The 13,943-nt window shown below is 44.6% G+C and overlaps 1 long non-coding RNA gene and 1 pseudogene across 1 annotated transcript; both read left to right on the top strand.

The window, feature by feature from the left end:
- Positions 1–1,790: 1,790 nt before the first annotated feature.
- On the top strand, positions 1,791–6,541 carry LOC136484996 (uncharacterized). The gene is made up of 3 exons (XR_010766291.1): positions 1,791–2,397; positions 5,243–5,314; positions 5,974–6,541. It is a non-coding gene; the product is annotated as an uncharacterized lncRNA (long non-coding RNA).
- Positions 6,542–7,546: 1,005 nt separating this feature from the next.
- Positions 7,547–10,060, top strand: LOC136457684 (uncharacterized; annotated as a pseudogene).
- Positions 10,061–13,943: the final 3,883 nt, after the last annotated feature.

Here is a 13,943-nt window from a genome sequence, read left to right as displayed (position 1 = left end):
TACTTGCATTTAGCTGAGGTACTAATCAAGCTATGATGGTCATATTGATGTGAAGGATCAAATCTATATTCGACAAAGTGTTGAAAGTGACTTGATGCATTTGGAGTTATTCATATTTAATGAATGGAATCAAGTCTTGTGCTCAAGATGGCTATGCTCAAGTGAAAAATATCAAAGTTGACATGTTGGCACCCTCACTTGATGAAGATTGGAATACACGGCTTCGGTTGAAAGAGATCAACTCAAAAGGTTTAAATCCGTTATACTCTTTAAATTTGAGTTAATAGGAATGCCATACTATTAAGAGGGATACATTATGTTGATAGATAATGTTTCATAAGTGCTCAAGCCAACCCATGTGAGTTTTAGAGTGTTTGAGAGACAAAAGAGCTAACTTATTTTTGCTGGTCTGGTAATACCGGACGTGTCTGGTATTGATACCGGAAGTGTCCGGTATATGCCCAGCCACGATAAAATTCTTGATGTACTTGGGTTGGTTCATCGAGAGTTCTGGCAATGGTCGGGAGTTCTGACGTCTCACGCTTAACTAACTTAGAGAGTTCACTATGGTGGTCATACCAAACATGTTCGGTATTTATATCGGACGTGTTTGGTATGGACGGCCAGAGGCCAACGACCAGTTTTTCAAATGCCTTGAGGGTCGGGAGTTCCGACGTGAGTCGGAAGTTCCGACGGTTGGGAGTTTTGGCATGCGTCGGGAATTCCGACACCTCACATACTTTAACTCAGTTACCATAGTTTTCAAATATACTGAGGGTTGGGAGTTCTAATGTGAGTCGGGAGTTCCGACAGTCGGGAGTTCTGGCATTCATTGGGAGTTCCGACGCCTCACAACGTTACTACAACTCAGTTATTGTTGACGTAGTATAAGTCATACCGGACGTGTTCGGTATGGCAACGGCTATAAAACGGCTATTTTTTCCAAGGGGGCTATAAATACCCTCAAGCCTCTACCTTTGGAGGTTGCTGATTCTGCTGATCCTTTAGCACGTTTTTGAACTTTGCCAACTCTCCCAAGCCCTCTCTTAGTGAGTGTTTTTTCCAAATCGTAAAATCCATTTGTGGGTTAAGAGAGAATTTGAAAAAGAGATAAAGCCACCACTTGAGCACTTGTGCATATTGTCTATTTCGTGATTTGCATTTGTTACTCTTAGACTCTTTGGTCCTAGACGGTTAGGCGTCGTCGGAGAGCACCCGAGAGATTGTGGTGTGCCTTGAAAAGTTTATAACGGTCGATTCTGCTGCCTCGGAATCAACTAGTGGAAGGAGGAAAAGGAGTTGGAAAAGACTTCGGTGAGAGTGACCTTCGTGGTACCCTCTAGGGTTGACCTTCGCTGGGTCGCCCGCAGCCCGCTCAACGGAGATTAGGACTCAAACGAGTCCAAACTTCGGTAAAACAAATATCGTGTCTCAATTCGTATTTTATTCGATATTTGTGTTGCTCTAGCTCTTGTGCATGTTCTCTGTGTATACTGTCATCTCCAGTAGATACATGCAGTTTGATTTAAAGATAGAAATCAAAAGAAGCAAGTTTGGGGCTGCTCTGCAGAAACTGTGCATACCGGACATGTCCGGTATTTTCTGCCTGTGCAGAATATATTTATTCTCTGTTCTCACTTTGTGTTGCAGGATTATAACTTTTATATATATTCTTTATATCTTGTATACTCTGTGTCTAGCTTGTGAGAGGTGGTATTACTTTTTGTTTAGCGTTTTCATTTTGGAAACTTCCTCTACTGATTATTTCCGTATTTTGGAAACGACCCGCATCCGCTCCCAGGCCTCCCACACGTCGCCGCCGACGCCCGCCTCTGTCCCATCCGCACGGCGCACACACAATCCCACGGCGCACTGAGCCCCTACACGCCGTCGTCAGCGCCTCGGCTAGCACGCTTCGCGACGGCCTCATCCCGCGCCGCCGCCGCCGCGTCTTCCTCATCCCGCGCTGCCGCCGCCGCGTCTTCCTCATCCCGCCCCACTGCCGCCGCGTCTTCCTCTCACCGGCGAGGAAGACGACGTCGTCGGGGGAAGCACCGGCGCCGTGCGTCGACGGTCAGCCGCCTGGACGTCGTCGGTGAGCAGGAACTGAGGGATCACGGCGACGTCGAAGCCGTTCCCAAACCAAGCAGCTCACGGCAGCTACTCTCCCTGCGTCGAGCACCCTCTACCTGCGTCGTGGCCCACGGTGAGCCGTCAATCCTCCCCAAATGTTCCGGCCCAGCCCCGACGCCCCGTGCCGTCGCATAACGCCGCGGCAGGCCAACCCCGACGCGAGCCGCCGCCCCAACAGCGAGCCGCAACTTGAGCTCGCCCTCGCGCTCTGCAACGGCAGACCGCAACTTCTTCAACTACACCCTCGCTCGCTGCTGCCACCAGGTGTGCCAACCCCTTCTCATCCCAACCCTAACTTAAGATATTTGGCTATTTGTACTCCGATCTGATGTAATTACATGTGTGTACATGTATTATGCCTGCTAACTTCGAGCCCTTCCAAAGATTATCATGCGTACATGTGCACACCCATCTCCTTGTCTAGAGGTTCACTTCATATTTACACTTCTGAAACTTTAGAAGTTTCCTTTTCCTAAAACATTTAGATTTTTCTGTTTTCATTCAGTCAAGGAACTTTAAGATTTGGATAATGAAATGACTTAATTGGAGGAAACAAAAGTAGTAGCAGAAACCTAAACTCTGATAGGCTCAAACTCTGTGTCTTGTTGCTTTGTCTTTGTTGAAACCTGGTGCTATACAGAGCAGAATGTATGAAGTGAGTGCAGGTTCTTGTGTTGTGAAACTTTCAAATCCTTGAAATAAATCTCCTCCAAAAATTATAATCCACATGCTAAACGATTTCTTTGTAAACACAATTTTCTGCATTTTACCAAACAATTTCAGGGGATACATGCAGTGTATCCAATTTTGATAAGAGATCCATCTCAGAGTACGAATGTTGAATATCAATGCTAAAAAATCTATTGCACATATACTAATCCTCATCCTATTTAGATATCAATTTTCAAGCTCCATGGTAACTACCCCTCCGAAGTATATGAAGATGTGTGAATGTTAATATCTTCATCCCAATTTTTATTATGCAATGGATGAAGTTTTACTCAAAAACATCAGGCGAGATCAGCTACTAATTCATGTTAGTTGCTTTTATGGACCCGTAAGCAAGGCAATAGTATCAACTATAAGATCACAAAATTTGTAGAAGGTGATCTCACTACCTTAAGATCACAAATCAGATTTGACAAGCTGGGAGGCAGCATATTAGTGAAATTCTCAGAATTATACCATCTATGCAAGGCTTTGGCTGTCAGTAACCTTACTTCTCTTGGCCCGGACATGGACGTAGTCACTGGTTTCACTTTCTTCCCCTTGCCCAGCTTTCGCCAGCCATCCTTGACAGAGCTCACTCTCATGCATTATAGAATGCACAAAGCATGAAAATGGATCCATCTTAATGGAGGACTCACCCACTTTAACATGGTTCAATCTGAATGCACGCAGTTGGGGACTAACCTGAAGATTGCTTCAAGGATTACCAACTGACCTGCACGGAAAGAAGCTAGGTTTAGGTTACCTGTTAATCTTTTTGGAGTGAAAACAATGAATTGGTAAAGCATGTGTGTGTACAACCATATCATATTCAAAATGGCTTCTTAGTTCTATGACACATGCAACATGCATCTAGCGTTGTTACTGACAAATAAGTGAGGAATTCCATCATGCATGCTATTCCCCATGCCAATAAGAAAAGTGATACTAAATTCAGACCAGCATCTCCATTGGCAACTTGGGTTTCAATCACACAACTCAATTTTTTTGAAGCGTACTTTCTTCTGATGAGGTGGTCTACAGAATTGATGCCGATTAATGTGCTGGTTTATTCATTATTCAACCCCATCCTTGTCCTCATCCTTCTTTCCAATGCTCTTCAGGAGAAAAATAAAAAAGAAAAATAGTTTGCTGGTGTATTCTAAAACCAAACATCATCATGGAATCCCGTTGTCTGAACATTATTTTTTTATACCACACAACGGTGTCTTCCCTGAGGGATCTCATTAAAATGGGCCTGCAATTTCAACAACTCAATTTTGTTTGGTGATCAAACAGTCCACGATAATCTCTTTTGATCTGACACCATGTCAAGGTCCTGCATTTCAGAACATATTTATTGCACCATTTTAGAATCTGAAGCACAGTGACTACAAAATCCATAAAAAAAGATCCTGCATACACAAGGCTGATATTCATTCTCGGCAAACACTGCAGTAATCCCAAACCCTGCCATGCGATTTGCAGGCTTGGGCCAACTGTAGCCCAATTGTGCCTAGTTGGAGCTGCTACTGTAGTCTATACAGTTAGGAACTCTGGTGACTGAAAAAGAGCAGCTAGCCACCTGTTAAACAGAACAAAAGAAAAAAAACTGTAGTTAGACAAGTGAGAGTTGGCCTTGAGGAAGCACTGAACTGTCCAGCAAAGTACAGTGAATCCCCTTTGTCAACTGGTCACAAGGAAAAGTTCATCTCCAAATGTCTGCAAAATAGTAACTAATGTCAATCTTTGCACTTGGTGTTAGCACATGCATCATAAATGAACAAATTAAATTTCTACAAGCTCTGCCCTGAAAGAGGAATTAGAAAAAGAACATAACTAAGGCAGTTTGTAATAACTTTAGTATGGTGTTAGACAAATTCATTTGGAAAACTGTTATAATCTTTTTTTTAATCTGGAAATCTTGCTTTCCGAAAATTGTTCAGTTTGGTGTTAGAGATAATTTCTCTGTTGGCATCACTATATGGTGTTTCTTTTCTGGATAGTTTCGATGAAAAGTTCTATGCTTAGTAACGAAAACATAATATCCTTTTACAAACCTGAAACTGGGTGCAAATTTGCATTAATTTTAGTAGTTTCAAAAAATTAGTTTCAGGGTTGCAACATGAGAAGCTACAGAGTTTTTGAGTTTCACAGTACTATAGCAACATGAGTAGCTCCCTAATGTAAAGCAATTGCCAGCTAATCACTGCATTTTCAATCATTTTACCTTTTAATATATATGTTGGCATGACATAAAAGGTGTATGTATTTGTCCATTGGCCGGCCAAGGCCTAGCATCTGAAATTTCTGAACTTGAATCTTCATTGGATTGTTAGATGTTTATGAACCAGTGTGCTAATATAATGTGTGTTTCGTTCTGTTCTGCTGTTGTACAAAGGTGAATGCCAAGAAGGTTATTTTAAGTGGGAAGAACAGCTGCAGTGAAGTCATTTAGATTCTGTGTGCTCAGGTCTAATGTGAAGCAACCCTTCTCACTTTTCAATTTATTTTTCTGTTCCCCTCCCTGTTTGCCTCAGAGAACCATCTAGCATTGATATGTAGTCTGCTACTGTAGTAAATATGCAATCCTGAATAGCAAGCCTCAACCTGCTAACTGTTTAGTACAGAGCCTACTGCTAATTGCAGAAAACATAACCTGGAAGCAATGAACTGTAGCAATTGAAAAATAGCACAAGAACATACTGCTACTCGGTGAAAACTCTAAACCAGAAAATCATGGTTACTCGGAGCTGGAAAAAGTACATAGCCTACTAGAAGGAAATGCATAGGATGCAACCAATCTTCCTTTTTACCACTTCTTCCTTGTAACAGCACTTTCAGGTTTGCTCCCTATGAGCAATTCCTGGTTAACTTGCACTTGGAACCACCACATAATTTCAGACAAAATGCTATATTTTCTGATAGGTCAAGTGTTTCAAATTCAAACTGGTTCCAAACTTCCTTTCTTTCTACCAAGTTGGTTGTGATTTTCAAAAGCCAATCCAACTTGGTTTCAAAAGGAAGGAAGAAAATCACAACAAACTACTGACGAAGCTCTTATAATTGTTACTTTGGTTTCTTTATTCTCTGTGGTTAGGTTTTTCTTGATACGTGTCCTCTCTCTTGTAGGTGCTCAATAGCAAATTGCTGAAGGCTAAGATAGGAACACTAAACGGGACATCAGGAAAGAGCTCAAAACCCTTGCAAAAGTGGAGAGAAAATAATAGCAGCTTGCAGTAACTGATGTACTGAAAAACACAGATGTTGTGCTGACAAGTGATAACATTGACTGGTGCACCTCCGAAAAAGCTAAACGGAATTACATTTGATTCAATGAAGCTGCTCAGGCACTTGAGCTGGCATGCCAGATAGCTTTGTTGAAAGTAAGAATAAGATTGCACAATTCAAAGTTTGTGATGAGCTAAGGGTGTAATTTGAATCTGTTGACAGCATCACAAATATTGCCCGTTGGGTAAATCGTATGACATTTATGAAGTCATTTATATAACATAAATTCACTTAAAGGCATACTTCTACTGGTAATTGTTTAGATGTAAGCCCCTTGATTGGCAATGGCATTGGTTAAGTGACTGCCTTTGTGTTTAGTATGAGTCAGATGCGCAATACTGTCGTTGTAAATGTAAGAGTTTGTTTATGTGATGTGAAGCTTGTAAATAAATATAAGAGTTTGTGTCATTTGTGGACGTCATATAGTTTTTTTTTTTCTCGTAGCGACGCATGGACACTCAACTAGTGATTGACAAAAAGTAGGATCTTTGTTATGTCATCTTCACACAAGTTCATTTTTTCATTATCTATATCTATATCTATGCATACCTGATACTAAAGAGGTAAAATTTCTGGCCATTTTTTTCATCCATCCATTTTTTTCGTCCACTTCCCCTAACTACAGGATGATGGAGAGTTTCTGTCCGAACTTATATATAATAATTCGTGCTCATCGAGTTACTTGTATAGCGCGATACCTAAGTCCGTTTTCAAAACAAACTAAAACATAAACGTGACATAATCTTCTACAACTAAAAAGAACAAAGTGTGGACATTGTTTTGGTGCGACAATTGCTTTGGTTCGTCCGTCTACCACCCCATGCGATCGATCCCACATCCGTGCAACAATCACGGCAGTTGTTGATTTTTCTTGCATGCGGTTGTTGATTTTCCTTACATGAGACCCGCGTGCGGTGGCAATCATGGCAGTTTCCTTCCATGCAAAAGGAAGTGCTCCCTCGCGCGACCATCACGCTGTTGTGATATAACTTTCTAGCATGCAAAAGGAAATTACTATCAATCAATCAAATCAAATCAAATAAGAAATTATTCTCATCAAGAGGTTATGATTTTTCTTCATGCAAAACAACACGAACATGATTATCTACCACGTTGCGGTGGCGGTCGATCCCTGTGGTGGCAGTCGCGCCGCCGGCTGACGGAGGTGGCCGTTCACTAGCCTCAGCTAGCAAGAAGACAATGTCGCCCTCGCCCGCGTCGTCCAGGAGCTAGCAAGAGGCCAATCTCGAGGGGTCGATTGCGCCCAGGCCGAGCACTTTGCTGATCGCTGCTGATTCCTCCTGCTTTTTGCAGGAACGGGCATACATGATGCTGCCGGTGGTAAGTACGTGATCTCGAGGCCTTCGCGTGCCCCCTGAAGGACACCGAGGAGCTCGGCGTTGCTGACAGGCTGATGGCGCTCGTTGAAATCGGTGATTGTGAGTGTACAAACCAGTGTCAAAATTCTTTTTTTCCTATTTTTGTATGGTGCTTAATCTGTCGCTGTACCATAGCGAGCCATTGAGCAGGATGATGCTGGGGACGATGATGAGGAAGAAGATGATGGGGTTCATACACCATTGATATTTTTTATCTAATCTTTGCATGACTCGATTGTCACGTGTAATCTTATACCTTCGAATAGTTTCATAAAAAAATACTAAGATTATTGCTGGTAATAATACAAACAGGGACTGTTTAAGGTAGTGAAATATCTTACCACATCATTTCTCTGAGCTCTAGAATTAATAAGGTGGTAGTATGTACTACTAAATCATAATCTTGAGCTGGTAGCCATAATTGGCTTCTTGCTAGAAAGAGATAGAATGCTAATCGAATTTACATAATCTTGTGATGATGTTCCCACCTCTGTGAACAAGCAGGCATGACAGTTTGGAATAAACTAGCAGTGACTTGATATTTATCTTCTGTTGGTGAAGTGAAAGCAGCAGCAACTATTGGATTGTTCATATAAGCAAGGGAAATGGTTGTTTTTGTCTCCCTGTTTTCTTTAGCTCAACAGACTTAATTTATGACTATGGCGCTGGTTATTTATGCATTCCATTAGACATCAATGATTCATTCGTGATTTGTTGCCTGTAGATATAAAATAACAATCATACTAATATCCATTGCTTTAATATTTGTTTGATCTTTTAATGCTTAAATGTTGTAAGTTTTGTTCCTTTTTTCTTTGAGATGGATTTTTTCTTTTTTTTACTAATAAACCGTAGATGATAAAGCTGTTGAGGGCAGAATCAAGGATGATAGCACTATTGAAGGCAGAGTCACCGATGACAAAGCTGTTGAGACAGAGCAAAGAATGATGAGGACATTGAGGACGGAATAAAGGATGATAAGGCCGTTGAATGTCAAGTCACTAATGATAAACCTATTCAGAGCAAAGTAACTAATGTTAATGCCATTGAGGATAGAGAGATTGAAGGTAAAGCCACTGAAGAGGCAAAGGAGATCGATATTTGGATGAAACTCCGAAATGTGATCAGATTTGGGGCACTGACTATGGAATTGCTAATACTGAATAAAACCTAGCTGATAATGACAACTAAGTTTTGCATGAAAATAATGAGGCTGCTCTTGAGTTTTCTCTCTAGTCTGTGGTGCTAGAGCATGGTTGTTCATCACATAAGTTTCATACGCTAGCTCCCCATTTATCTAGGATTTATATTCATGCATCAAAATTTTGGTCCTCAGATAGGAAAGCTTCAGTTGCAAAAAATTCAGTTTCTAGACTTCTGCTTGTTTCAAAATCTCATGGCAATGATGTTTCAAGGTAAATTATGACTACGCTCTACCACTTATTTTCCTTATTGTTGTTAGCATCAATTCTCTCAGATCAAAATTTAAGAAGTAAGAACCTAATTTTTATGTAGGCTGACATTTTGGCTATCGAACATATTTGTCCTGAGAGATCGTTGCATAAACATTTGGTACTTCACGGCACTCAAGTCCATTTAAGGTTTTCAACACAAATGGTGCAAAGAAGCCCAAGAGGAGTTTCGCTACAACACGATGAAAAAGTAACTACAATGGCAAGTATACCCAATATCATGAAGCTGCTAGATGATTGGCGCGAAACTAGCACATTGTAGATGCATTGGAGAAGATGTGGTGGCATATAAAGGTTAACCCTATTACTGTCTTAGCACTTTCCAAAAAGCTAAGTATGGCTCCTGTAAAACAATGATGAGTAAAACCTACTGCAAACTAATTCATTTTTTAATTTTCTGAAGGATTTTTATTTCACATGCAATTACACCCCACATGCAAACCCTATAGAAGATTTGTCAACTCCAAAGATTGGGAGGTCATTAGGGCTTTCTGGGTGATCAGCAACATAGGAGTTTTTCTATTGATCTCTAAAAAACTGTATTTGATGATGCATTCAGCAGAAGTTGTCCTCTTCGTACTGGTGGACATGAGTGTGGATATTTACCAGTGTTGGCAAAATTGGTATGCTTTTAGATGCTGATTTTTGTTTCTTTAGTAATGGTATCTTTTATGTGAAGTCATGAAATTTTTTATGTTTCTATCAGGTGATGGAGCATTGCGTAGCTCATTTAGATATTGCTATGTTTAATGCCATCCTTCGTGAATCAGAGAATGAGATACCCATGGATACTATATCTGACCCAATTGTGGACTCAAGAGTTTTGCGGATTCTAGCTGGCGACTTAAGCTTTGGATCAGACACACAACTTAAGAACTCTATATGTGCTTAAATTATGAAATGCTTGCAATTGCATGATGAACAAACAAACAACCTAGAATAGGGACTATGCATGACACCTCCCTTGCACTATTGATTGTTAACACATGATATATACTTTTGTAGGTTGGGAATTGATCCAGATGGTTGTCTGATACGTTTATAGTTACCTGTCCAAATTTAATTATCTTATTCTAAAATATATTACCTTTGTCTTTTTTCATGCATGCTAGGGCCCTTAAACTGATGGTTTATAGTCAAGTTAGAAGGTAAAATACTAATGATTTCTTGAACTTTATAATGGTCTATACAACATGAAAACTTATGTAATATTGGTGTTCCATACATCATACTTATAGGTAATAGTACAACATATGTTCATACATATGTTATCGTAACATTGTTTTTTCCCATTACAATGCACGAGCATTTACCTATATTTACATATATACTCGAACCTATGTACAAGATGGTATGGAGATGCGGCGGAACTTATTCGTGGATTTATTGGCGCACGAAAGAAATGAATATCGGAGATTTCTTTCTGCCGATATAAAATATTATCTTAGCCGCATCATGGAAAGCTCTATACAGTAGAGCCTGTGACGTCGCGCTCTCCGTGACTGTGTTAAATCCATAAACTTTGCTTTTTGGATTAAATGTCACTTTAACGTTGGTATTTAATTTTTACAGTATTGTTATCTTATCGTGCAATCTGTGTGTTTTTAGTACAAAATGTTAGCTATCCCGTAGCAACACACGGACATGCTACCTAATAGAAGGTGAAAAGTTGGAAAAGAATTGGATATGTACAGTAATTAATGGACGAAAAAGCAAATCAATAAATAATAAAATAGGAAAGCATCCGTAGGGACGGAGATCTGGCCGCCAGAACGGATGTCCGACAGGAGCTCTTAGCTCATGTACGTACCTTTTGTGTTTTCCTTATTAATTTTTTTCTTTTTTTTGGGAATAATTTTTTTCTTTCTGATACACAGTGAACCGACAAAAGTGATGACTCATGTACAAGAGAAGCAAATTAAGAATAAATTGACACGATAGATCGAGCCACCGGCCTCTTGCCCGCCCTGCCGCGTCACTTGTCTAGCCGAGCCGACCACGCCACGCCGTGCCGCCTGAGCAAACGCATCGCCCATGTGCCGTGTATATTAGGTATAGGGAAAGATATTTAGGTCGTGTTTGGTGCCGCTTTGGCTCCTGCTCTACGGCAGTGGAGCCGCACCAAATGGCGATAGAAGGAGGATCGCTTCTGCGCGGCCGGATGCCTAAGGAGGTGAAGTCGTGATTTGCAGCTCTGCCGCTCCGGCTCTGGCTCTGAATTCCGTGAAGGGAGCACCGCACCAAATGGCAACAGAAGGAGGATCGATTCTACGCGACGACAGGAGGAGCCGAAACCCTTTTTGCCTAAGGAGGCGAAGTCGTGTGTTGGGGAACAATATTAGGGTACCCGAAGAGAAGGAGTTAATAACCATCAACATTGATTCGTTCGAGCAGTCAAGAGTACGACTATAGCTCTAACCGACCCCAGGTGCGCAAACTCTGCCTTGCCCGACCCCTGAGAGTGGCTCTGCCTCGCCCGACCCCTGAGGATGGCTCTGCCTCGCCCGACACTAAGGCCGCGGGCTCCTCCTCGCCCGACCCCTGAGGGGTGGCTCCGCCTTGCCTAACACCGAGGTCGTGGGCTCCGCCTCGCCCGACCTTTGAGGGCTAGCTCAGCCTCGTCCGACCCCTGAGGGCGGACTCCGCCTCACCCGACCTCTGGGGGCGACTCCGTCTCGCCCGACCTCTGAGGGCTAGGCTCCGCCTCGCCCGACCTCTAGGAGCGGACTTCGTCTCGGCCGACACCGAGGCTGTAGGCTCTGCCTCCCCCTACCCCTGAGGGTGGCTCCGCCTCGCCCGACACTGAGGCCGCTGGCTCCGCCTCACCCGGCCCCTGACGGTGGCACTGCCTCACCCGACACCGAGGCCGCTGGCTCCGCCTCACCCGACCCCCGAGGGCGGACTCCGCCTCGCTCGACCCCTGAGGGTGGCTCCGCCTCGCCTAACCCCTGAGGGTGGCTCCGCCTCGCCCGACCCCTATGGATGGCTCTGCCTCTCCCAACACCAAGGCCGCTCGCTCCGCCTCGCCTGACCCCTAAGGGCGGACTCCGCCTCACCCGACCTCTGGGGGCGGGCTTCGTCTCACCCAACACCAAGGCCGCGGGCTCTGCCTTGCCTGACCTCTAAGGGCTGGCTCCGCCTCACCCCACCCTTGGGTTTGGGCCCTACCTCGCCCAAGCCTCGGGTTTGCGCTCCGCCTCACCCGACCTCTAGGGAGGAACTCCGCCTCGCCCGACCCCAAGGCCGAGGGCTCCATCTCGCCCGACGGAGACCCATACTGTCGCCAACCACTCCAGGACCAAGCGTATGGGCCTGGGTCAAAGTTCTGACACCAGGGAGGAAACCGGCATGCCCCGATGTAACCCATGGTCATGACGGGCGATACCTAGGGACTCACATCAGAAACAGCGTCACGCGTACTGGTGTTGTTCTGTCTAACCCTTGTACGGGCACTAACAGGCGCGTCAGTTCACCATGATGTCCGCCAGGACGGAGTGGAACGCCACGACCGGGAGACGACGCCTACGCATGGCGCCAATGACGGACAGGGCCACAACGTGGAGCTATCCCTGTTGACGTCTATAGGGTTGGTGGGGCCCATGTGAAGGAAAAGAAGGACCCGACGATCCTGGAAGACTTCTTCTCCTTCTCATTCTCCCCTTCTCCCTCGACTGTAACCCATGCTTTCCCTTGGCCTATAAAAGGGAGAGCAGGGCATCCCACAAGGGGCATCAAACCTTTGGATAGACGATCGCATCGGAACTCATCGCAACACACCACAGGAGACTCGAATTCGATCAACTCATCAAACCCCGAACATACAACCGAGATGCGACCGAGCTCTCGGTACTCGTTCACCCTTTCCATCAGAGACTTAGGAGCTATCCCTCTCTCGCCCATTTGTAACCCCTACTACGAACTTTCACTGCTAGTAACACGAGCGGTAGCAATAAACTGGACGTAGGAACATTCTTCCCGAACCAGTATAAACCTCGTGTCCTCTTAGCACACCATTCGAGCCAGATGCACAATATTAGAAATTTACTTGTTGGTGGCAACTTGAAACACCGACAGTTGGCATGCCAGGTAGGGGCCTTTTGTGTGTCTCGACATCCACACCAGGCCTCGAATGGCTAATCACAACATCAGCAGGGTCCCGGGCGCGCATGTGCGCTTTGGGGATTTGGACTTCATTGTCATGATGGAAGGAGAGTTGGCATAGGCTCCCGCCACCATCCAACATCTCCACTCCACCGGCCTTGGCGTGATTGCCGAGGCACTAGAGGACCTGTTGCTGCATGCACCGGAGGCACGCGCCCCTGGGAGCGACCAACCCTTCGGCTTTGACTACGAGAGGCTAGAGCGCTTGCTCAGCACCTTCCTAGGAGCCCAACCATCCCAGGAGGACCTGCGCCACCTCACCTTTTTGTTCGCCAATGTCATGAAGCTGCTCACCGGAGAAGAGCCACTCTCTCAAGAATACCTTGTCTAGAGCGCCTCGCCAGCGCTCCCGTGTAGGCCACGCACCATGGTTCTGGTGCATGAGCGTTTGGCCCCCACCGTGATGCACGCAACACCCTCAATGCTCACAGGCGTGACGTGCCCTCAGAACAACCCAACGAGGACGTGTCGGTCCACTAGGCACAGCAAGGCGATAGGCCACGCGCCGTGGTTCTGGTCCATGAGCCTCTCGGCCTCCACCATGACACATGTGACACCCTCGACACCCATAGGTGTACCTATGGCAACATGAGGGAGGGGGCTAGCCATAGCTACCACCCATGTCATGGCGGACTCTATGACAACGGCAAGGATTAAAGCCCGAGCCCTTACTTGCCAGGATCTCAGGCCTTTGATCGACGCATCCTTAAGGGAAAGGCGAAGTGGAACGAGGATGCAGACAAAGGCGCCTCCAACCATCCTAAGAACAAGAAGAACAAACAGCGGTGCAAGGGCTCGC

The sequence above is a fragment of the Miscanthus floridulus genome, chromosome 1, assembly GCF_019320115.1.
Source record: "Miscanthus floridulus cultivar M001 chromosome 1, ASM1932011v1, whole genome shotgun sequence".
Lineage (NCBI taxonomy): Eukaryota > Viridiplantae > Streptophyta > Magnoliopsida > Poales > Poaceae > Miscanthus > Miscanthus floridulus.
This window is presented reverse-complemented; position numbering and strand designations above follow the sequence as displayed.